Source organism: Oncorhynchus mykiss, chromosome 13, assembly GCF_057628025.1.
Source record: "Oncorhynchus mykiss isolate SJ-2025 chromosome 13, ASM5762802v1, whole genome shotgun sequence".
Taxonomy (NCBI): Eukaryota; Metazoa; Chordata; class Actinopteri; order Salmoniformes; family Salmonidae; genus Oncorhynchus; species Oncorhynchus mykiss.
This window is the reverse complement of record NC_143034.1, coordinates 20096099-20115929: the sequence shown is the minus strand read 5'-3', so window position 1 is coordinate 20115929 and position 19831 is coordinate 20096099.

Below are 19831 nucleotides of genomic sequence, written 5' to 3'. Positions count from 1 at the left end.
GAACATGAGGACACGACAGAACAGAACAGATTAATGTAGCAAATTCTCTCATATCAGTAAACAACGATAGGGGGTTGAGAATCTAGACAGTAGTTTTATCTTGTTGATACAGCCCCAAGGGAGAATATTATTCTGTTATTACTGTCTTTAAAAGGGAGTCTGAACTCTGTTTCATCTGAGTTCACAGAGATGTAATGTCCGAGGGCCTCAATCCTTGAATGGTCTTGTTTGGAATTATTTGGTGTGTAATTGCGTCCAATGCATGAGTCTGGTTTGGTCTGTCTGGTAAAGGAAATAGCAGGGGATTCTGGGTAATACTGAGTTAATGATGTATGTTGGATTCTGAGTAAGAGGTCTGACAGGAAACAAAGCGATAATGTCTTTGTCATTGATCTCAGGAACGAAAGGACTAAATAAGAATCAATAGCGGTGTATTGTATAAAACTCCCCCGATCGCAAATTACGGGAGATTGATGATATTGTTTTTCTTTCTCTTCTATTCCCCCTTTCTCGTTCTCTCTCAGAGAGCAAATAAACTGTGAAGGATGATAACGAGTTTCTCTTTCACCCTCTCCCTCTTTTCTCTCCCTCTTTTCTCCTGTCTACAGGCATGGTTTTCTTTTCTTTCTTTCTGCAAAAAAATGCTAATGATCAACCTGTTTCCAATAGCGTTGTGGGATGACATTGACCCCTCTTTCAAACCCCAAGGATAGAGAAACATTCTAATTCTACCCCCCTAATCATGACGGATCACAGAAGGTTCCAGAATGCTGTGGAATCTCTTTAAGCTGACGTCGGACGGACCATTTAATTAAAGAGAGGGGGCTTGCGGGATACGAGGTGGTGGTGTCAGGAACTGTGAACTATTTTGTCCTGAAGGAGGCATTTTTCTTCCTCAACGTTGACCCGGGCCGTGAATTCTCCCAGAGTTCTGAAATGAGAAGACTGATCACTCCGGACAGCTAAGACCCTCTGCTCGGCCCAACGCATGAAAACTGACAGCAAACTGGGTGTTCATGTCTGCACATTTGAATGTTTTAGTCTGATGTTTGGGGATCAGAGTTGTTGGTCTACAGGGATGTGGTCTCTCTAGGCAGGGTCACAGAGGAGTCAGGGGTTCCAGAGAATGGATCATAGGACGTGATAGGGTCCAATCATAGGTTAAGTTAAGCCAGGTGGGCTTCCTATATCTTCCTACATTTACATCCCTCTCAGCTACATTACTTTTCTTTGGATTCAAGCATCTAACAACGAACCGGAGAGGACACAGAATTTATAACACGATAGAGGTGATACGTTTAGTCCCGCTTCTTCAGATCCGATCCAGAGGCTTTGACTCAAACCAGAAATCAGCCTTCTGACAATTCCTGTTAATTCCCGTTAGTGTTTTACTGGAAAAGCCCACAACCAGAAATAGCTTGGACATATCTGGCTGACTTTACAGAGATTACGTTTCTTTCTAACTCAGACCAGTACTTTTAATTGAATGAAAACCCCAGAATGTGAACTTATTCTTGGCACCAAAGAGGTGCTTGAGACCTCTAAACAACACTAGTGGTTATAAAAGAGTCTACAGCGAAAAAGAAGGCAATGTCTTGGTTTTAGAGGTGCAACATACTGTATGGATATACTGTATAGATAAACTGTATGGATTTACCATATGGGTGGAATAGATCAGTTTAGTCATCCAATCGTCCCGCCAAACATACAAGCAAACATATTTAAGTAATATCCCTCCCCAGAGATACATTCTGACAACTTAAATAGAGCAGCCGTTTAGTTGTGTCAAAACAATCCTCAACATGTGCTGTATCTTGGCACTCAGTACATAGTGGTTTTAGTCTTTAGGCCAGAAAGCCTCTACTTTAGATACGTTGGTTTGGAAAGACACTGTGCACAAATTCTCATCAGTCTGGAGGGAGGACGGGTCACTCAGTGTGTTTGCCAAGATTTCTCACATTTCTCCTTTTGCTCTCAAACTACGTTTCTGCAAACTCACGTACAGAAACGGTTCCTTTGAAATGGCATAACCGTTCTCAAAATGAGCCAGTCATTAAGTATCGATGTGGTCACACCTTGGCTGTCTCTATTTTACTCTGTGACAGACCGACAGATCAAAAAGGCCATATCCCTCATCAGTATAAGTCCAGGGGAAAACGGAGAAAATAAACTACTGCTTATTGTCGTCATTGTTTCTCTCCGCAGTGTTTCAATTGACTCTTGTCTGTTCTACATCGGATAGAACCAGACCTGCTTTGAGCCAATCACATGGTTTTCTGGAGCTATTTTTGTAAATGTTCTCTGATATCAAATGATGAATATCCCCTACTGCTCAACTCTCAGAGCCATCTAGTGAAAACATTCTCCTCAAGAGGACCGTTTTCTGTCCACAAGGACCAAGACCCAAATACACAAACAGTCCCAGCATCTTCTAGTGTAGTCTAGGGGCTGAAGATAATCCGCTTTTAGTTGGTAGACAAATAAACCCAGTAGAGAGGATGGTAAAACGCTACAGTGAGCAGGAACTGAGGCGTAGCACGGTCAGGTCCCTCCTGATGTGACGCAGGTTTGACATATAAGGACGGCGCAAGGGTCAAAGGTTATAAGACTACCTTGGGTGGTATGGTTAAGTTTAGTCCCTCCTAAATCGGCCTCTAGAGAACTATAACAACCTATTATAGGATGTGAGCGAGAACAAGGACGAATGAATGACAGTTTCTCAGTACTGGTACCCTCTCAGTGAATTCAGATTCACACAGAATGTAGGCTGTATAGACTGTATAGCTGTGTTCCTTGAAGAAACATCGTGTTTTACTGGGAAAGTAGGAGTTGGTGAGATGTTTTGATGAGTCTTTAGATTTGGAAAATGCCGACCCCATAGTGATGCAGACAAACCTCTAGAGAGAGAAAGAGGAGGGAAGGGGGGGGGGGGGGGGGGGGGTTAGGGTACGTAGACAAGGGATTTGGGGGAGTCAGACTAACTGTGTGGCCCTCGTTGGCAAGCCTTATTGCCAGTCTAGAGACGTGAATATAACTTGGGCATCGTGTGTCTCTAAAGTAATAAATGATCTTGGTGGAAGCGAGAGTCTAGAGAGGTGGACGGGATACAGAGGCCATGGGGGGTCATTACCAAAATAACAAGCACCATTCCACCCCAACCTTATTTAATGCTTTATAGATGGTCAGATAGCCTCCACACGCACGCACACACACACACACACACACACACACACACACACACACACACACACACACACACACACACACACACACACACGCACACACACACACGCACACACACACACACACACACACACACACACACACACAGCTGGTAGATCCATAACGTTAAGTAGGCCCATCAACGGGACCAGACACACTGAGCCACAGGACTTTAGAGACCCAATAAAGCTCTTTGATAAAGCCAGGGAGCAGATGACGAGATGAACGTCCCAAATGGCACCCTACTCCCTATGTAGTGCTAAAGTGCTGACCAGAACCATATGGGCCCAGGTCAAAAGTAGCGTACTATATAGGTAATAAGTGTGCCATTTGTTTGGGAAAAGCACTAGAAGATATGGTTCTGCGTGATGGATGAGTATGGAGGAGGGGTCATGTCTGCTCCCAGTAATGTTAAGTCTATACGAAACGACTACATTTTTCGGTGTAACGTCGACTGAGAACTTTCTCTGCCCCCCCCCCCCCCCACCCCAAAATGTACAGGCAGAACTTTATGATTTCCATTAAAATATTCACAAGGAAATACGTGAAAATGTTATAGCTCTCAGATCTCAAGTAGCCAGCATTACTGCAAGGCTTCTGACTAATTCAGTTGTTATGCTGTTGATGACTTAATAACAGTGACAAGTCCTCAATAACAGACTAGCATTTATTTGGTTTAGACAGCGGCATCTTTGATGACACCGCCCAGATACTGCACATTGAGGCCCATTGAAGTGTATTTTTTCCCACCTCTCTCTCTCTCTCTCTCTCTCTCTCTCTCTCAATTCAATTTAAGGGGCTTTATTGGCATGGGAAACATATGTTAACATTGCCAAAGCAAGTTTCTTTCTCTCTCTCTCTCTCTCGGAGGACCTGAGCCCTAGGACCATGCCTCAGGACTACCTGGCCTGATGACTCCTTGTTGTCCCCAGTCCACCTGGCCCAATAACCATGCATCAGGACTACCTGGCCTGATGACTCCTTGCTGTCCCCAGTCCACCTGGCCCAATAACCATGCCTCAGGACTACCTGGCCAGATGACTCCTTGCTGTCCCCAGTCCACCTGGCCCAATAACCATGGCTCAGGACTAACTGGCCTGATGACTCCTTGTTGTCCCCAGTCCACCTGGCTCTAGAACCATGCCTCAGGACTAACTGGCCTGATGACTCCTTGCTGTCCCCAGTCCACCTGGCCCTAGAACCATGCCTCAGGACTACCTGGCCTGATGACTCCTTGCTGTCCCCAGTCCACCTGGCCCTAAAACCATGCCTCAGGACTACCTGGCCTGATGACTCCTTGCTGTCCCCAGTCCACCTGGCCCTAGGACCATGCCTCAGGACTACCTGGCCTGATGACTCCTTGTTGTCCCCAGTCCACCTGGCCCAATAACCATGCCTCAGGACTACTTGGCCTGATGACTCCTTGTTGTCCCCAGTCCACCTGGCCCTAGAACCATGCCTCAGGATTACCTGGCCTGATGACTCCTTGTTGTCCCCAGTCCACCTGGCCCAATAACCATGCCTCAGGACTACCTGGCCTGATGACTCCTTGCTGTCCCCAGTCCACCTGGCCCTAGAACCATGCCTCAGGACTAACTGGCCTGATGACTCCTTGCTGTCCCCAGTCCACCTGGCCCTAGAACCATGCCTCAGGACTACCTGGCCTGATGACTCCTTGCTGTCCCCAGTCCACCTGGCCCTAAAACCATGCCTCAGGACTACCTGGCCTGATGACTCCTTGCTGTCCCCAGTCCACCTGGCCCAATAACCATGGCTCAGGACTAACTGGCCTGATGACTCCTTGTTGTCCCCAGTCCACCTGGCCCAATAACCATGCCTCAGGACTACTTGGCCTGATGACTCCTTGTTGTCCCCAGTCCACCTGGCCCTAGAACCATGCCTCAGGATTACCTGGCCTGATGACTCCTTGTTGTCCCCAGTCCACCTGGCCCAATAACCATGCCTCAGGACTACCTGGCCTGATGACTCCTTGCTGTCCCCAGTCCACCTGGCCCTAGAACCATGCCTCAGGATTACCTGGCCTGATGACTCCTTGCTGTCCCCAGTCCACCTGGCCCTAGGACCATGCCTCAGGACTACCTGGCCTGATGACTCCTTGCTGTCCCCAGTCCACCTGGCCCTAGAACCATGGCTCAGGACTACCTGGCCTGATGACTCCTTGCTGTCCCCAGTCCACCTGGCCCTAGGACCATGCCTCAGGACTACCTGGCCTGATGACTCCTTGCTGTCCCCAGTCCACCTGGCCCTAGAACCATGCCTCAGGACTACCTGGCCTGATGACTCCTTGCTGTCCCCAGTCCACCTGGCCCTAGAACCATGCCTCAGGACTACCTGGCCTGATGACTCCTTGGTGTCCCCAGTCTACCTAGCCCTGCTGCTGTTCCAGTTGATTATTATTTGACCCTGCTGGTCATTTATGAACATTTGAACATCTTGGCCATGTTCTGTTATAATCACCACCCGGCACAGCCAGAAGAGGACTGGCCACCCCTCATAGCCTGGTTCCTCTCTAGGTTTCTTCCTAGATTCTGGCCTTTCTAGGGAGTTTTTCCAAGCCACCATGCTTCTATACCTGCATTGCTTGCTGTTTGGGGTTTCTGTACAGCAGCTGATGTAAGAAGGGCTTTATAAATACATTTGATTTGATTTTGATTTGAAGTAGATAGTGTACAAAAGTGAAATAAACAAAAATGAACAGTAAACATTACACTCACAGAAGTTCCAAAAGAATAAAGACATTACAAATGTCATATTATGTCTATATACAGTGTTGTAACGACCTCTCTCTCTCTCTCTCTCTCTCTATTTCTCATTATTAGTAGTTCTCAGGCTAATTACCCAATGATTCATGTCCTCTGATGTCTTCACAACCCACTGTCTTGGCATCCGTGCCAGGGCATGACAGGGCGTAGTTGGCATGCGTTGGGTCTCTGCCCGGGTACTGGATGTCTCTGTCGACAGCTTAGTCAACATTACACTGTACCCACATTATCACATTAGTTCAGTTAGTTTAGACAGAATGACACTGCCTTTCACTACTGATGCATGTGGGAGTAATGGAGGAGGAGTGTTAAAAAGAGATTTCTCTCCATCAAGGCTTGGTCATTTGATTTGAAATGAGCAACACCAAATGCCTCTGTTGCCTCTTCAGCCACACGATTCTACACCGGCAACGTTGTTAAACCGGCGCTGGCTTGTCAGACTTCTTTATTCACCTCACGTTACAGTTTATGGTGAGAAAGATTTGGCAAAATGAACTAATTACACACTCATGTCCTGGAGGAGGGCATGTCAATCATTTAAATGAGGTCTGCCAGGAACACATTATTCACTGGTGTCTTTTCTGTGACATTCTCAGACAGATTAGACAGGTGATTCACCTTAACAACAGAGACAGCTGCCAGTCTGTCAATGTGCCCAGCAACAGGTGTCAGTTCAGTTCCCCTGCTCATCTTCTGTTTCTCAGGGGAAGGTTCTACAATACAAATGTTCTGTATTACATGTATCTGGTCTACAATAGGTTCTATGCCAGGCTGGAGATACACAGAGATGAGATGCACTGCTACATAGACATGCAACCCCTTATGTTTTCACATCTACTGGGCCTCATCAATCCACCGTGTCAGCAGACAGACAGGACTCTCCCTGTAGACTGACCAGACTGGGGCTTGGAGACAGGGAAAGAGAGAGAGAGAGAGAGAGAGAGAGAGAGAGAGAGAGAGAGAGAGAGAAAGAGAGAGAGAGAGAGAGAGAGAGGGAGACAGGGAAAGAGAGAGAGAGAAGGAGACAGGGAAAGAGAGAGAGAGTGAGGAGAGGAAAGGTGAGAGGGTGAGAGATGGGAGTGAACATGGAGGAACCAGTAATGACATCACCAAGAGAGATAAAAGTGATAAAGAGGAACAAATGGGAGGCTGGGGTCTCTGTTATCTGTTAGGCTGGGGTCTCTGTTATCTGTTAGGCTGGGGTCTCTGTTATCTGTTAGGCTGGGGTCTCTGTTATCTGTTAGGCTGGGGTCTCTGTTATCTGTTAGGCTGGGGTCTCTGTTATCTGTTAGGCTGGGGTCTCTGTTATCATATATGTGTCACGGCCGTTAAAAGAACTGGACCAAGGTGCAGCGTGGTGAGTGTACATTTTCTCTTTTATTTAAAATGATGCAGACAAAACAATAAACAATACAAAACAAACCGTGACGCTTAAGGCTATGTGCCATCAAACACAGTTAACTTCCCACAAACACAGGTCGGAAAAGGGTAGGTATGGTTCCCAATCAGAGACAACGACAGACAGAGAACCATACCCGGCCTAAACATAGAAAATCATAGAAACACTCTCTTCCCACTCTCTCTCTCTCTCTCTCTCTCCCCATCTCTCTCTCTCTCTCTCTCTCTCTCCCCATCTCTCTCTCTCTCTCTCTCCCCCTTCCCTTTCCCTTCATCTTTCTCTCTTCCAATACCCATGATCCTCAAAGAGTACAGTTTACAAAAACAACCTGGCCACACAGTACTCTTTGTTCTGACATCTCCCCTGAGCACTGCACCCTAAAGTTAATGCAAAACCAAACTCTATTTAAACAAAGCCCCTCAACTGAACAATGAATCTGCTCTCTGCAATGTTCGACAGCAGAAATGATCACGCCAGATTTAGAGCTCGATTCAATCCGTAGTGCAGAATATCTGCATTGTAGCACGGCTCACTTTTAAAGGTAACTTCCGATTGAGCCGACATATGCAGTGTTTACCATGAATGCAGTCTCCTTGACCGCAGGAACATTGCCTTTAATTGTCAATCTTGCTATAAAGCGGATCTTCAGCGCTACAGATTGAATTGGGCCCTTACACAAGATTTAGTGGTGTATTCAGTGGGAGATACTGAGGGGGGTCAATGTACACACACACACACACACACACACACACACACACACACACACACACACACACACACACTTTGTAAAATGAGTTATATCACACTGTGATATCAAGGGAGTTGATAGCACTGTTCTAAGTTGTGATTTCACTATGAGTCGTAGCATAGGTGTCATGCCCATAGGGGGCACATGCCCCCTCAGATTTGTCCTGTTTGAAAATAATAATAAATAAATAATCTGCAATACTACTAGCCACCTAGCAATGCTATGAAGTTGGCTTTAGCGATCCCAGGTAGCTTCCCAACCTCCCAACCTCAGAACTAGCTATCAGTCAAGTTAGAAAAGCTGATTAACACTCACATTCCTTTCAATCTTTCACCCAGATTTTAGCAGAGATGCAGAGAAGCATATTTAGTTTCTTTACAAAAACAACCACCAGTCAGGAGGATACAGACAGCTCAAGAGGTATGCTTAGTTATGCTTAGTTTTTTACAAAGAATCAAGCATAATGATTATGGCTCTAGACTGCAGGAAAAAGTTTCAGGTGTTTGAAAAATGCTAAATACTCCAACTAAGTGTTGCTTCTGTTCTTGGTTAGCAGTGTCAGTGTAGACAGGTCTCAAAGCGAGAGAGAGAGGGAGATAGAGAAAGAGAGAGAGGGAGAGAGAGAGAGAAAGAGAGAGGGGGAGAGGGAGAGAGAGAGAGAGAGAGAGGGAGAGAGGGAGAGAGGGAGAGATAGGGAGAGAGAGGGAGAGAGGGAGAGATAGGGAGAGAGAGAGAGAGAGAGAGGGGGGGAGAGAGAGAGAGAGGGGGGGAGAGAGAGAGAGAGGGGAGAGATAGGGAGAGAGACAGAGAGAGAGAGAGAGAGAGAGAGAGAGAGAGAGAGAGAGAGAGAGAGAGAGAGAGAGAGAGAGAGAGAGAGAGAAAGAGAGAAAGAGACAGAGAGAGAGCGAGAGAGACAGAGAGAGAGAGAGAGAGAGACAGAGAGAGAGGGGGGGTAGAGAGGGAGATAGGGAGAGAGAGACAGAGAGAGAGACCGAGAGTGAGGTGGGGATAGGGAGAGAGAGACAGAGAGAGAGGGGGGGGGGGTAGAGAGGGAGATAGGGAGAGAGAGACAGAGAGAGAGAGAGAGAGAGGGGGGAGAGAGAGGAGATAGGGAGAGAGAGACAGAGAGAGAGAGAGAGAGAGACCGAGAGTGAGGTGGGGATAGGGAGAGAGACAGAGAGAGAGAGAGGGGGAGGTAGAGAGGGAGATAGGGAGAGAGATACAGAGAGAGAGAGAGAGAAAGAGAGAGAGAGGTGGGGATAGGTAGAGAGAGAGAGAGAGAGGGGGGAGATAGGGAGAGAGAGAGAGAGAGATCCCAAAACAGTACAGTTTGCAAAAGCAATCTGACCACACAGTACTCTTTGTTCCTGTCCCCTGAGCACCGCACGATTCCTTTAGTGGTGTATTCACTGGGGGAAGCAGAGTGGGGTCCGCACACACACACACACACACACACACACTCACACACACACACACACACGCACACACTCACACACGCACACACACACGCACGCATGCACACACACGCACACGCACACACACACGCACACACACACACACACCTTGTTAAATTAATCATATCACACTGTGATATCGAGGGAGTTGATACCATAGCCGTGTTCAAAGTTATTCTATGATTTCACTCATGACAGTCGTAAGAGGGAGAGCGGTCTGTATATTTGTCTTTCAGAATAATTAAGGACCTCTGTAGATCATAAATCATTGTAGATTTATTCGAGGGCTGTATTTGTAATTCATCTCAGTTGGAGCTCAGAGATGTAACCTTACCTGGGGGTCTGGGCACACGGCTGCAGGGGTGAACTGTGTCTGGTTGTGAACCAGTGAAATGTCAGGAGACTTTCAAACAATATGAGAATAAAGATTTATCTGGTCATACTTTGTCTTTGTTCTCCAGTTTTATTTTGTCAGTTGTTGGTGAATATTAAATACCAACGTCATTAATGAATCAGATGGGGGCTAATATTGGATCTATGACCATTAGCTCTGATATAACCAGATGATGGCTAATATTGGATCTATGACCATTAGCTCTGATATAACCAGATGATGGCTAATATTGGATTTATGACCATTAGCTCTGATATAACCAGATGATGGCTAATATGGGATCTATGACCATTAGCTCTGATATAACCAGATGATGGCTAATATTGGATCTATGACCATGAGCTCTGATATAACCAGATGATGGCTTATATTGGATCTATGACCATGAGCTCTGATATAACCAGATGATGGCTTATATTGGATCTATGACCATGAGCTCTGATATAACCAGATGATGGCTAATATTGGATCTATGACCATTAGCTCTGATATAACCAGATGATGGCTAATATTGGATCTATGACCATTAGCTCTGATATAACCAGATGATGGCTTATATTGGATCTATGACCATGAGCTCTGATATAACCAGATGATGGCTTATATTGGATCTATGACCATGAGCTCTGATATAACCAGATGATGGCTAATATTGGATCTATGACCATTAGCTCTGATATAACCAGATGATGGCTTATATTGGATCTATGACCATGAGCTCTGATATAACCAGATGATGGCTTATATTGGATCTATGACCATTAGCTCTGATATAACCAGATGATGGCTTATATTGGATCTATGACCATTAGCTCTGATATAACCAGATGATGGCTTATATTGGATCTATGACCATTAGCTCTGATATAACCAGATGATGGCTAATATTGGATCTATGACCATTAGCTCTGATATAACCAGATGATGGCTAATATTGGATCTATGACCATTAGCTCTGATATAACCAGATGATGGCTTATATTGGATCTATGACCATGAGCTCTGATATAACCAGATGATGGCTAATATTGGATCTATGACCATTAGCTCTGATATAACCAGATGATGGCTAATATTGGATCTATGACCATTAGCTCTGATATAACCAGATGATGGCTTATATTGGATCTATGACCATGAGCTCTGATATAACCAGATGATGGCTTATATTGGATCTATGACCATGAGCTCTGATATAACCAGATGATGGCTAATATTGGATCTATGACCATTAGCTCTGATATAACCAGATGATGGCTTATATTGGATCTATGACCATGAGCTCTGATATAACCAGATGATGGCTTATATTGGATCTATGACCATTAGCTCTGATATAACCAGATGATGGCTTATATTGGATCTATGACCATTAGCTCTGATATAACCAGATGATGGCTTATATTGGATCTATGACCATTAGCTCTGATATAACCAGATGATGGCTAATATTGGATCTATGACCATTAGCTCTGATATAACCAGATGATGGCTAATATTGGATCTATGACCATTAGCTCTGATATAACCAGATGATGGCTTATATTGGATCTATGACCATTAGCTCTGATATAACCAGATGATGGCTAATATTGGATCTTTGACCATTAGCTCTGATATAACCAGATGATGGCTAATATGGGATCTATGACCATTAGCTCTGATATAACCAGATGATGGCTTATATTGGATCTATGACCATTAGCTCTGATATAACCAGATGATGGCTAATATTGGATCTATGACCATTAGCTCTGATATAACCAGATGATGGTTAATATGGGATCTATGACCATTAGCTCTGATATAACCAGATGATGGCTAATATTGGATCTATGACCATGAGCTCTGATATAACCAGATGATGGCTAATATTGGATCTATGACCATTAGCTCTGATATAACCAGATGATGGCTAATATTGGATCTATGACCATGAGCTCTGATATAACCAGATGATGGCTTATATTGGATCTATGACCATGAGCTCTGATATAACCAGATGATGGCTAATATTGGATCTATGACCATGAGCTCTGATATAACCAGATGATGGCTAATATTGGATCTATGACCATTAGCTCTGATATAACCAGATGATGACTAATATTGGATCTATGACCATTAGCTCTGATATAACCAGATGATGGCTTATATTGGATCTATGACCATGAGCTCTGATATAACCAGATGATGGCTAATATTGGATCTATGACCATTAGCTCTGATATAACCAGATGATGGCTTATATTGGATCTATGACCATGAGCTCTGATATAACCAGATGATGACTAATATTGGATCTATGACCATTAGCTCTGATATAACCAGATGATGGCTTATATTGGATCTATGACCATGAGCTCTGATATAACCAGATGATGGCTAATATTGGATCTATGACCATTAGCTCTGATATAACCAGATGATGGCTAATATTGGATCTATGACCATTAGCTCTGATATAACCAGATGATGGCTAATATTGGATCTATGACCATTAGCTCTGATATAACCAGATGATGGCTAATATTGGATCTATGACCATTAGCTCTGATATAACCAGATGATGGCTAATATTGGATCTATGACCATGAGCTCTGATATAACCAGATGATGGCTTATATTGGATCTATGACCATGAGCTCTGATATAACCAGATGATGGCTAATATTGGATCTATGACCATGAGCTCTGATATAACCAGATGATGGCTTATATTGGATCTATGACCATGAGCTCTGATATAACCAGATGATGGCTAATATTGGATCTATGACCATTAGCTCTGATATAACCAGATGATGGCTAATATTGGATCTATGACCATTAGCTCTGATATAACCAGATGATGGCTAATATTGGATCTATGACCATTAGCTCTGATATAACCAGATGATGGCTTATATTGGATCTATGACCATGAGCTCTGATATAACCAGATGATGGCTAATATTGGATCTATGACCATGAGCTCTGATATAACCAGATGATGGCTAATATTGGATCTTTGACCATTAGCTCTGATATAACCAGATGATGGCTAATATTGGATCTATGACCATTAGCTCTGATATAACCAGATGATGACTAATATTGGATCTATGACCATTAGCTCTGATATAACCAGATGATGACTAATATTGGATCTATGACCATGAGCTCTGATATAACCAGATGATGGCTTATATTGGATCTATGACCATGAGCTCTGATATAACCAGATGATGGCTAATATTGGATCTATGACCATTAGCTCTGATATAACCAGATGATGGCTAATATTGGATCTATGACCATGAGCTCTGATATAACCAGATGATGGCTAATATTGGATCTATGACCATGAGCTCTGATATAACCAGATGATGACTAATATTGGATCCACAACCATTAGCTCTGATATAACCAGATGATGGCTAATATTGGATCTATGACCATGAGCTCTGATATAACCAGATGATGGCTAATATTGGATCTATGACCATTAGCTCTGATATAACCAGATGATGGCTAATATTGGATTTATGACCATGAGCTCTGATATAACCAGATGATGACTAATATTGGATCTATGACCATTAGCTCTGATATAACCAGATGATGGCTAATATTGGATCTATGACCATGAGCTCTGATATAACCAGATGATGGCTAATATTGGATCTATGACCATTAGCTCTGATATAACCAGATGATGGCTAATATTGGATCTATGACCATGAGCTCTGATATAACCAGATGATGACTAATATTGGATCTATGACCATGAGCTCTGATATAACCAGATGATGTGTTCGTGTCAATATTTATTTGATTTTTCAGGAAAGGGAGATTACTAATGTCACAGTGATAACAGTCTACAGCGTTATCATGATTTGAATCTACCTCTACCCACCAGGCATGAATAGGTTTGGAAAAACTCACACACCTCAACTGGCGTAAAAACACAGTCCAGTAATAGGGCTTAGGGTCAATTTCCTGACCTCATCACAACCAGATGACGCAGTCCATTAGTTAAGTGTTTGAGCCCAGGTGGAACATTGCGGAATTCAAAGTAAGACATAAGCCTTAATGCAGTTAGCTACCAGATATTGATGACAACTCAATACAGATGGTATTTGTCACCGTCACTAAATTAAACATATTGAATGAAAGAAATCCCCCTCTCCTTTTCCCCACTGGTGTTGACTCACCTTCAAGGCATGTTTAAATGAAGACATCTGACCCCAGAAGCCTAAAATCCATTATTAGCTACGCTAAGGATACACAGTGACTGTGGTCAGCCATGAAAACACCATTCAGCAAGCAGAGGTCAGCCTAATACCTTCTGAAGGTGAGAAGGAACATAAGAAGAGGACTTAAGCGGGAATGTTTGAGTTATTTCAAGTGAGGGAAGGTTGGTGATATTTAACAGGATACTGTATTAAACCCAATGAGGCCCTGTAGGCTCTCTGGACCCGGGGCGGGAGGCCCTATAGCTTTTTACAAACCAGCTGAGAAAATAGTGCCGCGGGAGAAAGCCGACGGGTCAGAGAAAGGAAAATGGAGGAGACAGTGAGAGAGTTAAGTATGTTTTCACTGTTTACATAGTAGAGACGTATAGACGGATGAACGGGTTCAATCTATATTGATATCTTTGTGATTATATCCGCCTATATCAATAGATGTGTCCTCTTATTCACTACAACATGAAGCCTGTGTTCACTGTAATAATAAACTAAGACCAACATTTGAGTAGCATGTGTAATTGTTTTCTGACCACTATCCTGACTGATTCAGTAATTGCTGTTTATGCAGGCATGGTGAAACACAGCAGGGATCCAAATGAACCATGTTTGAACCACACAACCCCTTAAAACAGCCAATTAACATCATTATCCTGATGATCGCTGGGAAAACAATCACTTATGTGAACCACTGCATTCCCTAAAACAAATGTCTGCTTCTTAACAAAACTCACACTTTCTGAATCCCTCCTTATAGGGAGGCAGTGAGATAATATAAACATTGAGACAGTAGGAATAAGCCAGGATAATGTCATGGTGATTTGACGTGCTGAACTACCCCAATAGAAGCATTGTTGGTGGTGGAAATGCTACACAAACATGCCAGTTTTAATCCTGCTGTCTTGCCAAGACATTAACGTCCCATGAGTAGAATAATCAAGGAATACTTGCAAAGCTGTGTGTGGTCAGTATGGGCAGCTGTGTGTGGTCAGTATGGGCAGCTGTGAAAGATGTGGATGTTGTCAACCCCTATACCTTGCCACTTAAGACCCCCTACATCACTGCATATCAACCACACCAAATACACAAAATTACATAGGCATAAAATACTCAAAAACACATATACACTGCCAATAGGGCTACTGTCATGCAAACTGTAGTCTTAAGTACAGACAGTATCGTTTTCAAGGCTACTCTGTGGTAGTCTGTCCAGAGCAGGCCAAGGTCCAGTCAGAGCACTGAGACTTTGGGACTTCCATCAGGCTCTGATTCACATCCCTCTCTCTCTCACACACACACACACACACACACACACACACACACACACACACACACTCTACATCCCTATCTGGCAGAGCCAGTCTGTTTACCTGGATCTCTGTAGTCCTGGTCGTCCCTGGAGACCCCGTCTGATCCTGATCTGATCACCACTTTATTCTTGTTTTGTGGGATCAACACAGGGATTTATCAACACAATAACATGTGGCTGTGGTGTGTTAGGGTGGGGGTTTGGGGTGGGTGTGTTCCCTGTCTGTGTGTGTTTATGTGAGTATCTGTGGCTTGACACTCCCTCCCCTCCGTCCTGTCCCTCCCTGCCCTCTCCTCCACTCCCTTCCATCGGGGGGGAAAATGGCGAGCGAGTGAGCCCCGAACCAGGCTTGGCCGGTCGCTACGGAAACAATGGCGACGGCAGCGCGGTGACAGCGGAAGACAGGAAGAGACAAGAACAGGCACAAACACAGGAACCTTCCATTCTGCCACCGAGTCTGAGACAGACCTGAGACCTAAGACCTGGAGTTGCGTTCCAAATGCCACCCTGTTCCCTGTAGGGCCCTTAAGGCTCAGGTCAAAAGTAGTGCACTATGTAGGAAATAGGGTGTCATTTGGGAATCAGAGTGGTTCAGTATAATAATATGCACTAATATGACAAAAGTAGTGACACACACAATCAGGGATTATTCACTAGTCCTGGGGGAGGCAGCATGGAGCGCCACAGAGTCCTGCGGTATGATACAGAGAGATATATTTAGGTGTGTGTGTGTGTGTGTGTTCACCTTCACCTCATATGGCATGGAGGTTTTTGGCAGGCCTGGGAATCAAGTTAAGTTCAGCCCATATATATAATCACGGATTTTAATATATATTGTATATTTTTATGTCAAATAAAACAATATAGAGACATTATGATTTATGGGTTCTCATTCATCTTCCACTTAATTCAGCTCCAGAACGGCTTTTAAAGAGATATTAAAGACGTACATGAATCATTGTTGTATAACCCTTCTATGGCTAAACTCCTGAGACTTGAGTAATTCATGGGTAGGATATTGAAAAATGGAGACCGAGCCCATATTGCAAGACGCTTGGTATGCAGCCTGTGTGTCTGAATAGATGCACGACTCCCCCCTGTAATACTACTGTTTCTGTATTCATGGGATATTTGTTCACATGGATTACGGTGCCTTCTGTTCAATGTTTTAGGCCCTCATTGTTTCTGAATAAAACGTTCCGCTTCACTCTAGTTGATTCCCACATTATAGCATAATACTCTACATCTACAACAGCCTTCACTACAGCACATGTACTCCACACAATAGGTCTGCCAGAAGGCATCGTGATTAGACCGTCAACCTGCCAGCTTCAGAAACACACCATCACAGCCTCTTCCTGTCCCACTCATTGTGCTGTAGGCTGGTGTGTATTGTATTGTACTGTAATCAAGGTATTCATTCTAGGAATCCCTATGGGCCAGTTCTCTTCTATTTACATATATAGATGATGTCGTTAAGCAGCAGGTAGGTAGTTAGGGGGGTATACCTTGGCATCTACCTTGGCATCTTCACTACAGCCAACGACGATTCAATTGTGACATATTAATAATTGTAGGCCTCCTTGAGGGAAATCCTAAAGATCAGATGGTTTAATCATTCAGCGGTAGGTATATACCTTGGCATTAATTCTCCCTCTTTCCCACTGTGACTTCCCTATGTGGTATAGTTGCATGTTAAAGGAACTATGGCATCAGCTTTGAGGGAAATCCCCCCCATAGAGCTTCAATTCAATACAACTTTATTTATCCCCTCTGGAGTAACAGAGCGTCTAACAGAGACCTGCGGTCTGAGGAGTGGCGCCAAGGTAAACAAAGGTAAACAAACAACCAATCAGACGTCTCCGTAAACCCTACCGCCAATCCGCTACCTGTCTTGATGAGGGGACCGGATGGTCCAACTCCGAACAACGCCATTCAGGAACAATTTGGGAATTGGGAATGAGGACCGTTTAGGAGCAGAACGAGAGGAATGATCTTCCTCTCCCTCCATCCTGTATTGGCGAGGTTGGGTCTCAGCCTCACAAAGAGAGGCGACTGGGCTGTGAAGGGAGCGGTGAGAGGGTCCGGGCGCATTCCTTTCAGCTGGGAACCCCCTGCTGTGAGAGAGGGCCTGCTCCAAAGGAATTCAAATGTACAGCAACGTCCCCCAGACTCCAGTGGCCTCCAGGTTTTTCCTCCTGCGTCCCAAATAGCACCCTATTCCCTATGTAGTGCACTACTTTTGACCAGGGCCCATAGGGAATGGAGTGCCATTTGGGACACACCCTCCCTGTATGGTCTGTGAGAACGTCTGGGTTATTCAGGCTTGCCTAGTTGTGTTATGTTGTTTAAAGAGGGAAAGTACCGCACAGAAGGGTGGAGGTTTAAACGTATTGACTTGAGCTAATTCTGGGTTAAACACGTATCAGCTTCTGGCCCAGGTTTAGGCCACCCTGTTCCTGGAGTGCCACAGGTACTGCAGGATAATGTCCCAACTAGGCACCACACCTGTCCAGCTGAGCTAATTGATCAGTTCAGTGATTGTCTAAATTCTACACTCCTGGTCTTCCAGGTCGGTTAAATCAAAAACATGACGTTCCTGCGGCCCTCCAGGACCAGGGTTACCTACACCTGCTCTGGCCCATAGAACGTGGTCTGATCGTAGGTTGTTTGTGTTGAAGTACTGTTGGGCCTTAGTCAGCGTACTCCATCAATTTAGACTGTACAGTTTATTAGCCATATATGGGTAAAGCATCGCCCGTGATGTATGTAGCTACTGTACACTTCAGTCCAAATAAGGTAGTCTCTTTTTTATAGCAAGGTCATTTTTCCTTGTAAAATATGGACATCTTCTTTTCAGTCTTTTCTGAGTACAGTAATGTGCTGAGTACAGTAATGTGATGCAAAAATAGGCTAAGATTTATCTGAGTCTCAGTGGGGTGGGTTCCCTGGTGAAAGTATGTTTGGGGAGAAATCTTGGTGTCAGTTCAAAGAAAGGAATATTTGGTCTCTGAAAAATCTAACTAGGAGACATTTTAACCCTGGACACAATGGATGTTATGTAGTAATGCTGATCGGACCATTGTCTATTGTGTTGTCCCTCAAGCCTCTCCCTGTGTTATAGAGAAACATGCAATGTTCTCTGCCCTGGCTGGAAGAAACATCCAGTGAACAAATGAATCGGCTGCTTCTTTTTGTTTTCAAGCAGATCCTCCAGTGAGGCGCTTTGTGTTCCCTTGGCTGGCGTTGCCAAGGCGTCGGGAGTTGAGGCCCGCAAAAACAATTGATGAAACAGGGAATGGCGTGAAGAGTGTCCAAGAACCTGCCCTTTACGGAAATTCAGGGTCTTCCAAGGACGAGTTGTGTGTCTCCCTTCAGAATTCCAGAACTGTTTTCTCTTTTGAACAAGACATTATTCTCTTTCTATTTCTTTGTTTTTTTGGGTGACTCACTAGAGTAGAGCCATGGGTCTAAGTTTGGCCTCAGAACAGACAGTATACGCCTAGGAAACTGATGGTAATGACGGTAGCCATTTTGTTTCAAAAGTTAAATCAAACTATGGTCTGTCCTTATAATAAACAGGAAGTCTCGGGGTTATCAGTACTAGTGGTCGAGAGCACGGCTTGCTTTTCGATATTTGATGGATTTCTCTGTTTATTTGTTCGTTTAAACTGTTTTGCTCGTTGTCATCACAAGGCAATTTGTTCAGGCTTTGTAGTTCGTTCAACTTCCTTTCTGTCCAAAGACTGATTGAACTTCATACCTTAATGTTTTAATCTTGGAACCAATATTTTCCGGGAATATTTCAAAATAATACTGGTTGTTCATCCAACTTTTAACAAAGAATAATATTTGGTACCAATCGTTAATCCTCTGGTTGTTTCTCAATGGGTAAAGAAAACAGATTTGGACATCTTAAATAATAGATAAGTGTCCCACCATCTTACTTTATGGCTTATAAACTTAAGACACAAGCTGCAACACAATACTAGCTGGACAGCTTTAGACTACGTTTTTAGATGGAATACCTATCAGTACTGAGGAACGTTGGTAAATATCCTACATGAAGTATACATCATTAGGAGTCCATAGCTCTCTGAACTCCATACATTTTCATAGCTAAGGGATCATAGATACAAACTGGGTCAGTACTTTGCAGACCTCAGCAGAATAGGATCCACCTCATGAGATCTACAGAACACACAGTAGAACCAGACTCACTGAACATATTGAAGTGAATTATTTACAACCCCCATTAAAACAAAGTAAGATGGATAGATGAATAGTCATTCT